Genomic DNA, 14,161 nt, shown 5'->3' with positions numbered 1-14,161 from the left:
AAGTAATAAAAGTGACTGAACATCAGTACTCAGATTGCCACAGATAGCACAGAACCACAAACCAATACAAGTAACTGAAAAGAACTAAGTCTTGTATATTAATATTCTAAAGATACAATGATGGAAACTGATGGAAGTTTCTCCTATGCTGGTAGTAGCGTTCACAGCACAAAGTATTGGCTGCAACAATAGGCTGCTTCACAATGGTCTTCGTAGGGGCAGCTGTGGATAAATTAGATTGAGGGAGAACAATGGAAATCTGTTACAGAATAATGCAAGGGACTACTCAGATGATATATCCATGCGTTAAGTTCAAGAGAGGCCTTAGGTTATGTATGTGTGTGATTCAAAGGCAAACAAAGGAATAATGAACTAGACATAGGTCAAGGAGGCAATCTCATTAGGTTTTGGCTAGGAATCAACATATGGTGTTGAGGATGAATTAAGGCTTGGGTTTGAATTCAGAAGCACTGCAATATCATAAGACAATTCAGAATAGCAGAAGCTTCATAAAATGCTTGTACAATTTTTTTACCATCTTGTAAATTGGAAATTTTGTAATATCACCAGCTTAATGATACATAAGAGAGCTAAAAAGACTTCATCCTTCATCATAAAAGGAAGATGAATCTCTTCAAAAGCCATGTTAATGCCAAACTTCATTAGAAACAAAAAGAGAAGGCTTCTGCTTCACCTTGAATTATTTGAAACCAGCTCCTCTGGTCAATTCTGGTCAATTCTGTCCTGCATAGCCACTAACAACAGAAATGCTGCACTAGCCCACCACAGAACTTCACTAGCTTCCAGGCCCAAAGTCAGAGTGGAAGAGGGGAACAAAAAATACAAAGACTAGTGAGTCTTTGGTCACTAGTGGTGACTGTATTGTCCTTGTAGCAAATTCACCTCTTGAGCTCTGGATGAGTCCTGGGCTCAAGATTCTGCAATTCTGATTGGTGGAGCCCATCCGCCAATCAGAAGCAAATCAGGGAAAGCAAGGACATGCCCTTTTCCCCAAGGGAGCAGGAAAGGAGCAGTTTGGACCTGGTTTGAGACTGCACCCAGCCAGGTCTGGAGAACTTGGGGGTGGAGCCCCTGAAGCGTATAAAAGGGGAGCATGCTCAGCACGCTGAGGGGAGAGATGCGACAAGGGACAGTGAGGAGAGAGAGGAGGTCTGGAGACGACCGTCCTCAGGACCCCACCTGAGCCTCAACGGTGCACAGATTGGTACACGGTGAGCCAGCCCTGGGAGCAGCTCGAGGCTGCTCAGGTCCCACACGGTGTGCAGTTCTGGCTCTAGGTCGAGTAACTGGAGCCTCGCAGTGTGACTCCGCATTAAACTAAAAGAGCACTGGTGCCCAGAACAGAGCCTGGGAAAGGGAGGAACACCCAATGTGAGGCCAGGGAACCAGAGCCAGTAAGGGCTCGGCTCCCATGGGAGCACCCTGGTTGCCCAGTGCAGGACACTGGGCCATTGAGAAGAGCCGGAGTCGCCACTGGAGAGAGGCCCTCGCGGGACTGGCCACCAGGGGACAAGCCTTGGCTGCTTCAGAGTGGGAGCGGGAGTTGCTGGGGAAGCGGGTCCTGCAGGGGAAGTGGGCTAGGGAGTGGATGGTCTGCAGCTTCCACTCTCCTCCAGTACGGGAGGGGGCATGTCCATATCCCAGGGCCCTAAATGGGAGGGGCTCCAGGGAACACCCCAGGAGGTGCTGAGTGCACTCTTTATTTTATTCTTTATTTTGTGATTGTTGTTGTTTTGTATTGAAGGGGTTTAGTTATAGGTCCTCCTTAAGGGAGTTTACATGGGTTTATCTGTCTTAATTGTCTATATGTGTTTATTGCCTATTATTGGAATATATCTGTATTGTTGCCTGTGTATGTTTATGGTATTGCTATCTCAGCTTACCTGGGTTATTTAAGTTGATCTCCATATGTGTTTATTGTGTTGATGCCTTGACTTACCTGTTCCAATGTGTTAATGCCTGTTTTGTGCAGGGGGGAGGTTAATTATTGTTTATGCTGTGAGTCACCTGGTTTATGTTTTTGTAGTCCCTAGAAATGGTGTTATATGTTGATTGTAGGTTATTATATGCAGTGTCACATGTTAATTTTACTGTAAATATTTAATGTTCCTTATTTATATTTATTTATTGTAGCAATAAATTTGTATATAGTTATGCTCTTGGTCTTGGCCTGCCTCTGTAGAGAGGAAAGGAAACTGCTCCCAGATGGCAGGCCCCTCTCTCAGCACCCTGCCTAACTGCCATCCCTTCCAATTGGAGGACAGGGCACACCACCTGGGTATACCTGGGCTACCTCCTTATAGTCCAGAAACTACTTCAAACAAGCACTAGAACTGAAGGTATAATTACTCAGTTCTACACTCTGGGCAGTGGCAGTGGCCAGGCCAGCAGCGCTGCAGCTACTATTTTTTAACACCCCCCACTTACAAGTTGGTTCCCAAGGCTAGTGACCCTCAAACCCCTCCCTGCTTAGTTACACTACTGGGTAGAACTGCATGCACAAGTTACTCAGACATTTATTTCAGTTGGAAGTAGAAAGTCAGAGCCTGCAAGAAGCCTGCCTGGAATGGGAGAGATCACAAGTTTCTATTAGGTAAAGTCTATGTATAGTGCATGCATGCCTGTGTGTGTGTGTGTGTGTGTGTTCACCGCATTTGATCTGGATTCACATTATCATGCAGGGATATGGGTTTTCCATTGACTATGGAAAAATGCAAGAAATAGTTGGTTTCCCCTTGAAGGCTGGCAGAGTTCAGCCATATCTGAATCTGAATTGAATATAGCCCATTTCGCACACCCCTAGTGCATGAGGCCTAGGGCAGCAATGTGCAGCTGCAGGGCCTGGGTGGGGAGCAAGGTGGAGCCATGGGTTGCTCATCCAGGGGGTTGCGGGGCAGTTCCCCACCACTGTGCGGTACGAGGTTGCAGGGGGAAGGTAGGCATGTGTCCCGCCTTCCAATCTGGAAAAAAGTGACCACCCTAACACACACATATTATACATATATCTATATATCTAGAGTAAAGCCTTGTTAGTTCAATATTGGATAAGTCAAAGTGTTGAATACCTCAAAGCTACCCCAGCTGAAAAGACCAGTTTTTGTATACATTACAGTCTGGCTAATTTGAAATATGTCTACTTTAAAATTTGAAGTTGTTTCTTGGTCTTTTGGACCAGTAAAACCTTATTAATGCAAAATGCAGGGAATGAAAAAATACTGACTTTGAAATACTGTAAGCAGGTTCAAAATAAATGTATGGGCAGTAATTTGCATGCATGCTAATTACCATGGGTACATACAGACTTAGTTCACCCATATGTGGACCTTACTAATTATTAAGAACAAAATGAGGAGCCATCCCAGTGAATAACTAAGCAGATTTCATGGGATGTAGCATACGGAGTTCCTAATATAGATCAGTAGCAATGATCTAAGGGCTCTTCTTCTGCCTAGATCAACCTAAATGCAGAACTGTCTTGCCAACCCCCATTAATCCCTCTACAGACCTGGCAACCCCAATCCCACAAAACTGACACTGATCCCACCAACCCCCAATCTCACTTCCAGTTGTGCATGTAGCAGGGGTTGCTGCCTTCTTCTCCTACCCCTGCAGACTCCCTTGCAGCCTGGAACTTGCTGTCCTGAGATCCAGCCACTCTGCATACTCCTGCCCCCTTGGGCAAGCCCCAATCACACCAAACTCTGGCTCTTCCAGATTAAGGACCACAGCAGGGTTCCTGCAGGAAGTGCTGTTCAGTAAGAGCCTGGCAGGCAATGGCCAGAGGGAGGTTGGGTGCTGTATCCCCATGTCTTCCAATATGAGGTTTTACTGTATGTGTATGTATATGCATGCACATACACACATTATACATAGAATTTACCTAATAAATGGTGGTCTATCCCAGATCCCAGGCAGGTTTCCTGCAGTGTGTTTGTGTGTATACACACATATATTTTATGTATGTGAGACTAAGAACTAGAGCCTGTCTCAGAAAGTGAGTTGGCATATCACCCCTACCTACAGCATTAGTAGACAATAGTGCTATCAACAGAAAAATCTCATGTTTCCATGTAAAATATTTATCTGTATTTTATTTGCTGCATGAATTACTTCAAAGCTCATTTAACTCTTCATCTGTGAGTAATGATAGTGTAAGGATCTTGTAAGAGTTTGCTTCCATCACATATTTTTCTATTTTTGAACCATTCCACTGTTTGGTCCAGCATTACTCTTCACTTACAGAAAGGTTCATTGGATTATTTCTGTTTAGAAATTGAATGCTTTGTTTCCTACAATGGAGAGTCCATGGTCATGATGAGAAAATGAAGGACTAGCTCTGACAGAAGCTCAATAAAAAGCTTTAAAGGAACAGCCTGCATATGACAAAGTAATCTGCCTGTCTATATCTAACCACCAGCGGGAGGGAGCACAAGCCTTTTTGGTGCATTTTTCTTTAGCAAAAGAGTAGTACTCCACCAAAAATAATCAGTGTACCAAATCCTGAGCTCCTTGTTCAGGTTTTATCCAACTCCCAGCTGGAAAGCTCCCATTGAAATTAAGAGCCAAGTAAAGACTGAATGAAATGTTCAATGTTGGTCAATTGCTGGAGAAAGTTTTGATTTGCCATCTTTCAGTTTCATTGAATGTCTTGTTTGTGACATGAGGAAAGGTCAATAGAAGCTCCCACTATGTCTTTTCCATACTAGTCATTGTTTTGTTTACTTTTAGCAAATCCCTTCTTATTTGTCTGCTTTGTAAAATAAACAGCCCCAGGCTTTTCAGTCTCTTGATTTGATAATTCTCTCCTCAACCCAATTAATCTCTCATCCCCTATTGCCCCATCTGTTTTGAGATAGACTGTTCATATCTCAACACAGTGTGTCAGGTGAGGGCACTTACATGCAGAAGGAAATTATATTTTTATATTATATTATTCTCCACTTTAACTCTAAAATATTTTTTATAATGCTGCTGCACATTAAGAGAAACATTCACTGAACTCTGGACAAGGATACCCAGGTTATTTTGTTAAGTCAATGCATTCAATTTAGAAGCCAATACTGTGTGTAAGTATTTCAAATGATTCTCTAACTGTGATAATTAGTGTATCTTATTAAAAGTTTATTGCATGATAAAGAAGAGTGCATAGACTAAAAGCCAGAAATAGTACTCATGTCCTCCATCCCCTTACTGGGTTACCAAAAGATTTTTTAGGCTAGCGACAGAAATAACATATAAACCAGTTTAAGTGATCAGAAACTGGTTTGAACCTGTAACAGAACAGAAGTTCAGCTCACATAAACCACTTTCAAGATGGCTGAAACTGGTCTGAGATAAAAATGGTTGAATGTAGTATCAGACTTAATGGATTTAGGTCAAACCAATTTATGGAAATTGTGTCCCAGACCCCCTCCTGGTTCAAGTTAGCTCACAGTCCCCCAGAATCCCAAGATGCTTTGCAGCCCTCAGCTGGGCTCTGCTGTCTGCTCCAGCAGAACAGGGTTAGTCCCACACCTCTGCACACTAGCTCTTTTATACCGGAAGTTCTAGATTGGCCTGGGTCAACCCAGATCCCTGCCTCCACATGCTCTGAGTTTGCCACCAGGTACTAAGAGCCACGGAAGGGCTCATCAGGTCTTGCACCTGCAACTCCAAGGCCATAGGTGGCATTGTCTACTCTCATGACCTGTAACAGCCAGAACCAGAGGGATTAATAAGCAATAAATATGTGCTTCTTGGAGGCATTTGGTATTTTGCCTAAACAGGTAATATTAGTTAATATAAAGCTTGTAAGTTTGTAAACCACAAATGTAACTTGTCTGTCATAAGTTTAACCAAAATGATAAATTAACTGTTCGTGGAACTGACTGGGCCCCATAGGCAAAGTTGTAGATGCAAGATTAGCTGGCCTAACAGTTTCTGCTCAGGGTTCAGCTTTAACGATAAAAAACTGGATCCAACTGCCTGGCAAACCCAACACATTCCAGGAAAGCACATCCTAAGAAAGCATATTCAAATGAAACCTAAAAGGGGTTGGAGCTTAGGTGGAGCAATGTCAATTTCAAACCTAAAGGTGCTGCATCATAATTTGCTTATTGGATAAACCCGAGTTTGGGTAGTAACCTTTTATGATAATTTTTAACACCTTTCAATCCCATAGGGTAACAGCTATAGGGCAACATTGTGAGTGGCTCTGAGGCCAACAGATTAACATAAGACTAACTATAAAAAGCATGTGCATCAGGTAATTAGCAGGAAGGAGGGAACAGAACGGCTATTTCTGTTCCATGCCCAGACCCCAGAATCCTGGTGTGAGTGAGGATTGGATCCTGATCAAGGCACTTTCCCCAGTAATCCCTCTGACAGCGTCGATCGGGGATGCCTGACTTCGCTGGAATCACTTCATGCGTACCTGGCATTGAGGGACTATGGATAAGTTGCCAATCCATGTCTGTCTATCTGTTGTTTTGAACAGCCCAGTGGCTAATACCCTCACAGTGCCCAGTTGGCCTGAGACAAAACTGATCTATCTATCTGTTGTTATTATCTGTTGTTATTATTTATTATTAGCTCTTTAATACTGCATTATCTGCTTATTGCATTTCTCTTTCTGTTAACTGTTGTGTGTGTGTAAGCTATAATAAATTTGCCTTTATTTCACTCCCAACTTTGCCTCCTCGATCTGAAACTGAATCAAACAGCCCAGTTGGCCTCTGATAAAATTGATAAATTCACAGTGCCTAGCTGGCCTGTGACACCACCTGCCTGATTTGCTGGCTGGGCTCCATGTTCATGCAGAGACCAGGCTCCAGCTCTTGTTCTGGTCTGGGAAAGGGACCAGCTGTGAGCCAGCTCCCTGCTGGCCACTTGTCCCACCCCTGGGATGGGGAAGTGGCTGAGTGCCCTGTCATCCCACATGCTTGTCATTTTCCTGACCGACAGGTTACAAACCCACCACCTTTGGAGCATGTTGGTGGTTGTCACCCTGGTAAATATGGGGCATGGCCAAATCCCTGCTACACCCCCCACTATCTCAGCATGCCCGCCGAGGCTGGGGTCTGACCACACCCTGCCTGCTTCCGCTCCAGCAGGGAGCAGGGGAAAAGCCTGGCAGGGGATGCTTCCCCCTGGGTACACTCCAACTGCTGTCTGTGCAGGCCAGGGTGGTGATTTAACCCTCCCCCATCATACCCAGCAGGCCTGCCGAGGTCTTCCACACCCCCTCCACCCCACAGCTTGAGCAGGGAGGGGGGAATAGCCTGGAGGGCTTCTTTCCCAGCTTCCCTCCAGCCTTCCAGCCATTGCCAAAGGGAAGGGAAAGTTTGCTTTAGCACTCCCCAGCTTCTAGCCTAAGCCACTACAGGCATGTGGCTGAATTTCTGGAATCAAAAGTGAGTATCTGTTCACTTGCTTCTCAGCTCAATCTACACAGTTTAGATTAACCTGCAATGATTGAATCGATTCAGCTTCAGGCTTTTTGACTGCCTGTACTTAGTCTTACTGAACAACTCTTGCAATTCAACAGCCAACAGTAGTACTTATCACCAGGTTTCATTATTTTTAAGTGTTCACACCTATTGGTCATAGTTTTCTCAAGATCAATCCACACAAAATGTGCAATAATCTCTTTGACATTCTTTTTGGGGAACACAAGGATATATCTGCAGAGCCTGTGACAAAAATGACCATCTTAATTCTCAGGATTGCTCAACAGAAGCATCTCCATTTGTCCTCCATGTTCTTATACTCATAGGGCACATCCACACATGCAAGCACGTATGCTTGCAGCAGCTCAAATAGAAGCAGTGCAAAGTCGAGCCAGGGTTTTTTGCTTCAGCGCATGTGCTCGGACATGCACTTTGGAGTGGGGTAAATTGTGCCACTTGTGGCAAAATAACCCTGTCTGGCTCCTCCTGGATCTGCAGCCAGGGGGAGCTAGAGCCCAGGGCCAGCACCTGTGATGTCCCCAGCAGTAGAAAAAGCTGCCCTGCCCTGGCAAGTAGCTCAGTGCTACTCGCTCTCAGGAGCTTTGGGGGCCCAGCCAATTGGTACCTGGTGACACTACCCCTTGTGCCAGCAGGACTGCTGAAGCAGCCCTGAGAGTTCCCTGCACCCTCTACCCACTGCAGCAGTCTGGCAGTGGGGGCTGCTGCCTGGCTGTGACCTGCTACACACCTGCCAGACCCGGATGAGGACTGCACAGCCAGTAGAAGAATCTGCCTCTCTGGGCCAGCTGCCAGTGAACTGTGGTTGCAGGGTTGGTCTCTGTATGGCACTACTGCTATGTGTGCCCCCTGCCCAGCCATCTGGGCAGCTATTGCCCGGAAGATGTTCTGGGTGTGGTGGCCTGCTTTGAACTTTCAAAGTATGTCCTCCTGGCCCCATTTGGCCAGGAAGTCAGCCACAGCCAGCAGGGTCCAAGGTGCCAGCTCTGAGTAGTCAGGGTCCTGCCACTGGCCTCCCTAGCAAGAATTCTGGTGCTCCCTATTGGAGAACTGAAAAATCCCTGATAAAAAAAATCCCAAAATCACTCTGTAAAATACCCCCAAATCCATGTTCCTCCACAAGTAAAACAAAAGACCACTATAATGAGAGAAAGAGAACAAGACAGAGACAGTGATCAGTTGGACAATGTTTTATTGATATATCTACAGTGGTAAAGCAAGTCTCTTATCATAATAATAAAGTGAACTCTAAATTCATGTTTCATGAATTCATGAATACACGTTTTGCTACACTCCCACAAGGAGATGGCCCCCACACAAGGGGTTTGGCCCCCCAACAGGGGATCCAGCCCCCAAACAAGAGGTACAGCCCCCACACAAGGGGTTTGGCCCCCCCCAACAGGGGGTTCAGCTCCCAAACAAGGGGTTTGGCCCCCCAACACGGGGTACGGCCCCCAAACAAGGGGTTTGGCCCCCAAACAAGGGGCTCGGTCCCCTAACAGGGGATTCAGCCCCCACACAAGGGGTACGCCTCCCCAATGGGGGCCAAATAGCCTCTGCAGGGGCTACCACCCCCGCTACAAGGCCCACATGCCCCCCCAACTGCTGCCTCCTGGCCCCATCCCCCATCAGTTGCTGCAGCCCCCCCAATGGCTGCCTCACCCAGCCCCACCCCCTACTACCGCAGACCCCCCAATGGTTTCCCCATCCAGCCTCACCCCCCAACTTGCATCCCCAGGCCCCCATGGCTAACCCCACAATCTTAGGCACCATCACAAAACCCATAAAAAAAACAAACAGAAAACAAACGGGAAAAAAAGCCTCTGCTTACCTTTGAAGCAGGAGTGGGGGCGGGCTCCAGGGCCTCTGGGCAGAGCTCCCCAGGCAGCACAGGACAGCGGGGGGGGGGGGGGGCTGCTGGGGCTGTCAGCCTGCCTGCACTGTGTGGGCAAGGCCCCAGTCAGCCAGATGACAGCTTCAACTGCAGGTAAGTGCCGGGTTTTTTGGTATTTTTTAAGTTGTAAAGTGTGGGGGCAGGGATCAGGGAGGTTTGAGGGGATGGGGCCGGACAGGGCAGGGGGAGGGGCCAGCCCCAGCAGGGGTTGGGGAGTTTCGGAGGGGGGGCTGGTGGGGGAGGGGCCAGGCCCAGCAGGGGGAGGGAGCCTCAGGGGGGCTGGCAGCGGGAGGGGCTGGGCCCAGCAGGGGTCAGGGGCCTTGGGGGGGCTGGCGAGGGGAGGGGCCAGCCCCGGCAGGGGTCAGGGGCCTTGGGGTGGCTGGCAGGAGGGGCTGGCCCCAGCAGGGGTCGGGGGGCTGGGGGAGTGGGCAGAGCCATCAGGGGTCCCCCCCATGGTTCCCTCCCCTCTCCTCCAGCCCCCCCAACCCCTTACTCACTGGCACCAGAGCCCTGGTGCTGAAACACATGGCCTGGCGGGCTGTATGTTTCAGCACCAGGGCGAGGGCCAACCATAGAGATGCTCTGGCAGCCAAAGCATTTCCATGGAGGACCCAGCCTCCGGTTGCCCTGCTTCACTTTTTTAAACTTCGATTTATTTTTGTCTAATTTTCGTTAGACAACTTGTTTTTTCATTCCCACACATGCCTGTTGCCCCACCTCAAAGGGGTTTGAGGGGGGCAAGAGGCACATGTGCGCTCATCTGGACGTGCCCATCAAGGGTGTAAGGTCTTTGTTTTATTGTTTGCAAAGTACCTTGTATGACCTCAGGCAAACTGTGAATCATAGCAGAGAGAATCAAGTGTTTTTAGAAGGTGGCTGTAAGGATACACAGGTTTGTCATGTCTCCCCATGTTTTTCAAAACTTGCTAAATAGTATTTAAGATCCCTCTCTATGTCCCTAGGTTTTTATAAATGTGCATACTGCCACATTATCAGTGCAGCTATCTACTGCAATGTGTAACTTCTACAACACCAGAGAATATTCTTTCTGAGGTTTTTGCCCTTTGAAGAGGTACACTGTGCTTCAGGCAGTGTCTTTTACCACACATAGCTGCCATGGCTCTTAAATTCCACTGACCCTTTCACACCAATGAGACAAGCATGTTTCACACCAGCAGAGGGGCTGCCAGTAAGGAGTTATGTTCGAGAGCCCTTGTCAAACACATTGTATATCAGGTTGCACATAAGACCTATGACAGCCCAGGAGAAAAAAAATATTTCTTTTTAAAACAGCTCACAAACCAAAACAAAATCATCTTTCCCCTGTTAGCATATATTAACTTTCCAGCATCTCCCCTGTGATACAGAGACTGGAAACCATCCCAGAGATCTTCAGAATACTAATGGCCTATCATTAGGACTATTGCTGTTACTATGAACCACATGCCCTGTAAATGCCTTTTAAAGAAAAAGTTAATAAAATATTTTAATGAGACAAAACATGCTTTCCTGGCTAGAGTAGGGAACTGGGAGTCAAGGGTTCTGGCTTCTATTTCTGGATCCAGCAAAACAAGACATTTTCCATATTCACTCTCTGGTTGAAAATTATTTTTTTAATATATACAAAATCTGCTCTAACATCTTTGAATGGAAAGGAAATGAAAAAGTTTGAACAAAAATTCCACATTTTAAAATAGTTTAGTTTGGGTCAGGTTCTACCATATCAGAAGCATTGATATCAAGAGGGAAGGGAGATTCAAAATGTTATGTTTTTACCGTCATTAATTTATTGGTGCAACCCTTCCTCCTAAACAGCTTTTGTTTTAAGGCTACATAAATCAAGAAGTGACTGAATTCTACATAGCTTGGAAAATATCCTTAAGGATTTTGGCCTTTGCTAGAATTAAAATGGTTATTTTTACCAGCACTATGGCCATTTCACACTGAGCACTCATAGATGGTTATTTCACTAGGACAGGGGCGGGCAATTATTTCGGATGGAGGGCTGCTTACCAAGTTTTCTGTTGAGGGACACATGGGTAGATGCCCTGCCCCCAGTCACCATCTTGTGACTGGAAGTCCCGCCCCCTGACTGCTGACCTTTGCCACCCGAAGTTCCTCCCCTTGTCCCCAGAAGTACTCCATTCAGCAAGGGGTTTTGCCATCTCAGAACCAGAAAAATACTAAATTATATTCTAAAAAGGAAACATCTACAACATTAATTAATTTGATTTCAGAAAATATTTTTGTCCTGATTTACATGCATTTGCATAGCATACATAGAGGTGATTGCACAATAGGTGAAAATGAAGTCTACACTTGTATATTGTGGGAGGGCATGGGAGCAGGTATAGGCTGTGGGTATCTGGGGGAGGATGTGGGTGTGTGTTGGGTGGTTTTGTGGGGGGACAGGTGCGGGGAGTGTGGTTGTGGGGTGAGGAAGCATGTGATTGTGTGTGTGGATATGTGGGGTGTGGGTAGGTGTGGAGTTTGTGGGAGATTGTGTGGGGGGAGGGTGGCTGGGGTGCATGAGGGGATGTGGGTGTGGGGGTTTGCATGTATGGCAGTGCAAGATGGGGTATGGGTGCATGTGTATGGTGGGACGTGCATGTGGGACCCACCCTATCAACACACACATACACACATTTTCCCTCCTTCCCTGTGCACGCATGCACACACACACACACACACACACACACAGTCCCTCACTCCCTGCACATGCACACACCCTCCCACTCCTGGCCCCGGGGTACCAGCGCCAGCCCCATGCTCCTGTGGTCCAGCCACACAGACAGGAGCCACATGGTGCTGGAGCAGCTGGCAGCGGGCAGGAAAGCAGGGAAATGGCAGCTACAGGCAGGGAGGAGTGGCAGCGTTCTTATTTGAGTTTCCCTCTCTGGTGGAGGGAGGCACGAAACAAACCCATGGTCCTAGCCAAAAGCCTCTGCTAAGCAGAGGCTTCTGGTTGTGGTGGGGTGGGGCTGGGTGAGCCTTGCTTTTGGGCTTAGTCCTCCTGCCAGCTTCCCCTGGGTCCTACTGTCCCTGGCTCCTGTCATTTTTAACAGGCAGCCAGGAGGAGATAAATATTAATTTTCTAAATTTTTTAGGAGCCCTGCGGGCCAGACAGAATGGTCTGGTGGGCTGGATCTGGCCCATGGGCTGTATTTTGCCCACCTCTGCACTAGGATGAGAAGAGGCGTTATGAACAAGATACAGTGTACATGGTAGCACACACAGGGTCCAAGAAAGCAGTGATGCTGAACCAACAGGATCTAAAAACAGCTAGGGGCTGATTTTTTAATGGCATTTGCATAACTCAAGACTAAAGAGCACCTGAAAATCCAACTCAGCTTGTATCTATATCTATACTTGTTAACTATTTTTTCAAGCTGGCACCTTCAGTTTCCAGCAAGTGAAGAGAAGGAAATTATCCTCTAATATGTAATTCTAACCCAGCAAAGGTTGACAGGGAAGCACACAAAACCACAGTTTCTCATGACAACCTTTCACAGAATACTTATTGTATAAACGTGTCTTGGTAAGATACAAGTTTGAACCTCCCATACCAAAGTGCATGATGTCTAGGGTGACCATATTTCCCAAGTCTCACCACCATGCCTTGGCTGGTTCTCTGGAACTCTCAGACTCTCTGAGTGAGGGAGGAACCATTCATTTGACCAAGCCAATGGGACACGTCAGAGAAATGGGAAAATGGGACTGTCCTGGGAAAATGGGACATATGGTCACCCTAATGACTTCATGCTGCAAAATGGATAATTGCATTGTGGAAGTAAGAACAGGTCCTTTCAGGACTCTGTTGCACAAGGAGGAATGCACCCAAAATAATTTTACATCCTATTTTATAAGATGCATAAACCAATCCTAGTAACTTACACACCAAATGTCTTTATTTCCATGTGCATGTCAGGAAGGGTTTGACTCTGCCTTTACTGAAGTCAACAGCAAACTCACATTAACTTTAGTGCAACAGAATCAAGCCCAAGCTGACACCTAATTTGCCAACTGGTTTAGGTTGAGCAAGGGATTGGACTAGACCACCTGGAGTAACTTCCAACCCTATAATGAAAGTCAAGCAAGATAAGGCTCATAGGGGGCATGCCGGGACTGACAGCCTCCCCACTGTGAATGCTGAGCAGGTGCAATACCAACTAGAAAAGCTAGACATTTATAAGTCAGAGGAACTGGATGGATTCCATCTGAGAGTGCTGAAGGAGCTGGCTGAGGTCATCATGGAACCCCTGGCAAAGCTCCTTCAGAATTCGTGGCACACGGGGGAGATCCCTGAGGATTGGAAGAGGGCCAACATTGTGCCCATCTTTAAGAAGGGGAAGAGGGAGGACCTGGGCAACTATAGGTCAATCAGCCTAACCTCTATGCCAGGGAAAATCCTGGAAAAGCTCATTAAAGAATCTATGTGTGATATGCTCATGGAAGGTATCCCTTACGTACCACCTAAAATGTGGTTCCCATTTTCAAAAAAGGGAGAAAGAAGGACCCAGGAAACTATAGGCCAGTTAGTCTTACCTCGATCCTAGGTAAGCTTTTTGAGAGAATTATCCTGGCACATGTCCATGAGGGGCCAGCAGGGGAGATTATGCTTAGGGGCAACCAGCATGGGTTCATTAGAGGCACATCCTGCCAGACCAACCTGGTGGCCTTCTATGACCACGTCACAAAATCCTTAGATGCAGGTGTAGCAGTGGACGTAGTATTTCTGGACTTTAGGAAGGCCTTCAACACTGTCTCTCACCCCATTCTCATTAAAATCTAGGGGACTGTG

Source organism: Alligator mississippiensis, chromosome 3, assembly GCF_030867095.1.
Source record: "Alligator mississippiensis isolate rAllMis1 chromosome 3, rAllMis1, whole genome shotgun sequence".
Classification (NCBI taxonomy): Eukaryota; Metazoa; Chordata; order Crocodylia; family Alligatoridae; genus Alligator; species Alligator mississippiensis.
This window is presented reverse-complemented; position numbering follows the sequence as displayed.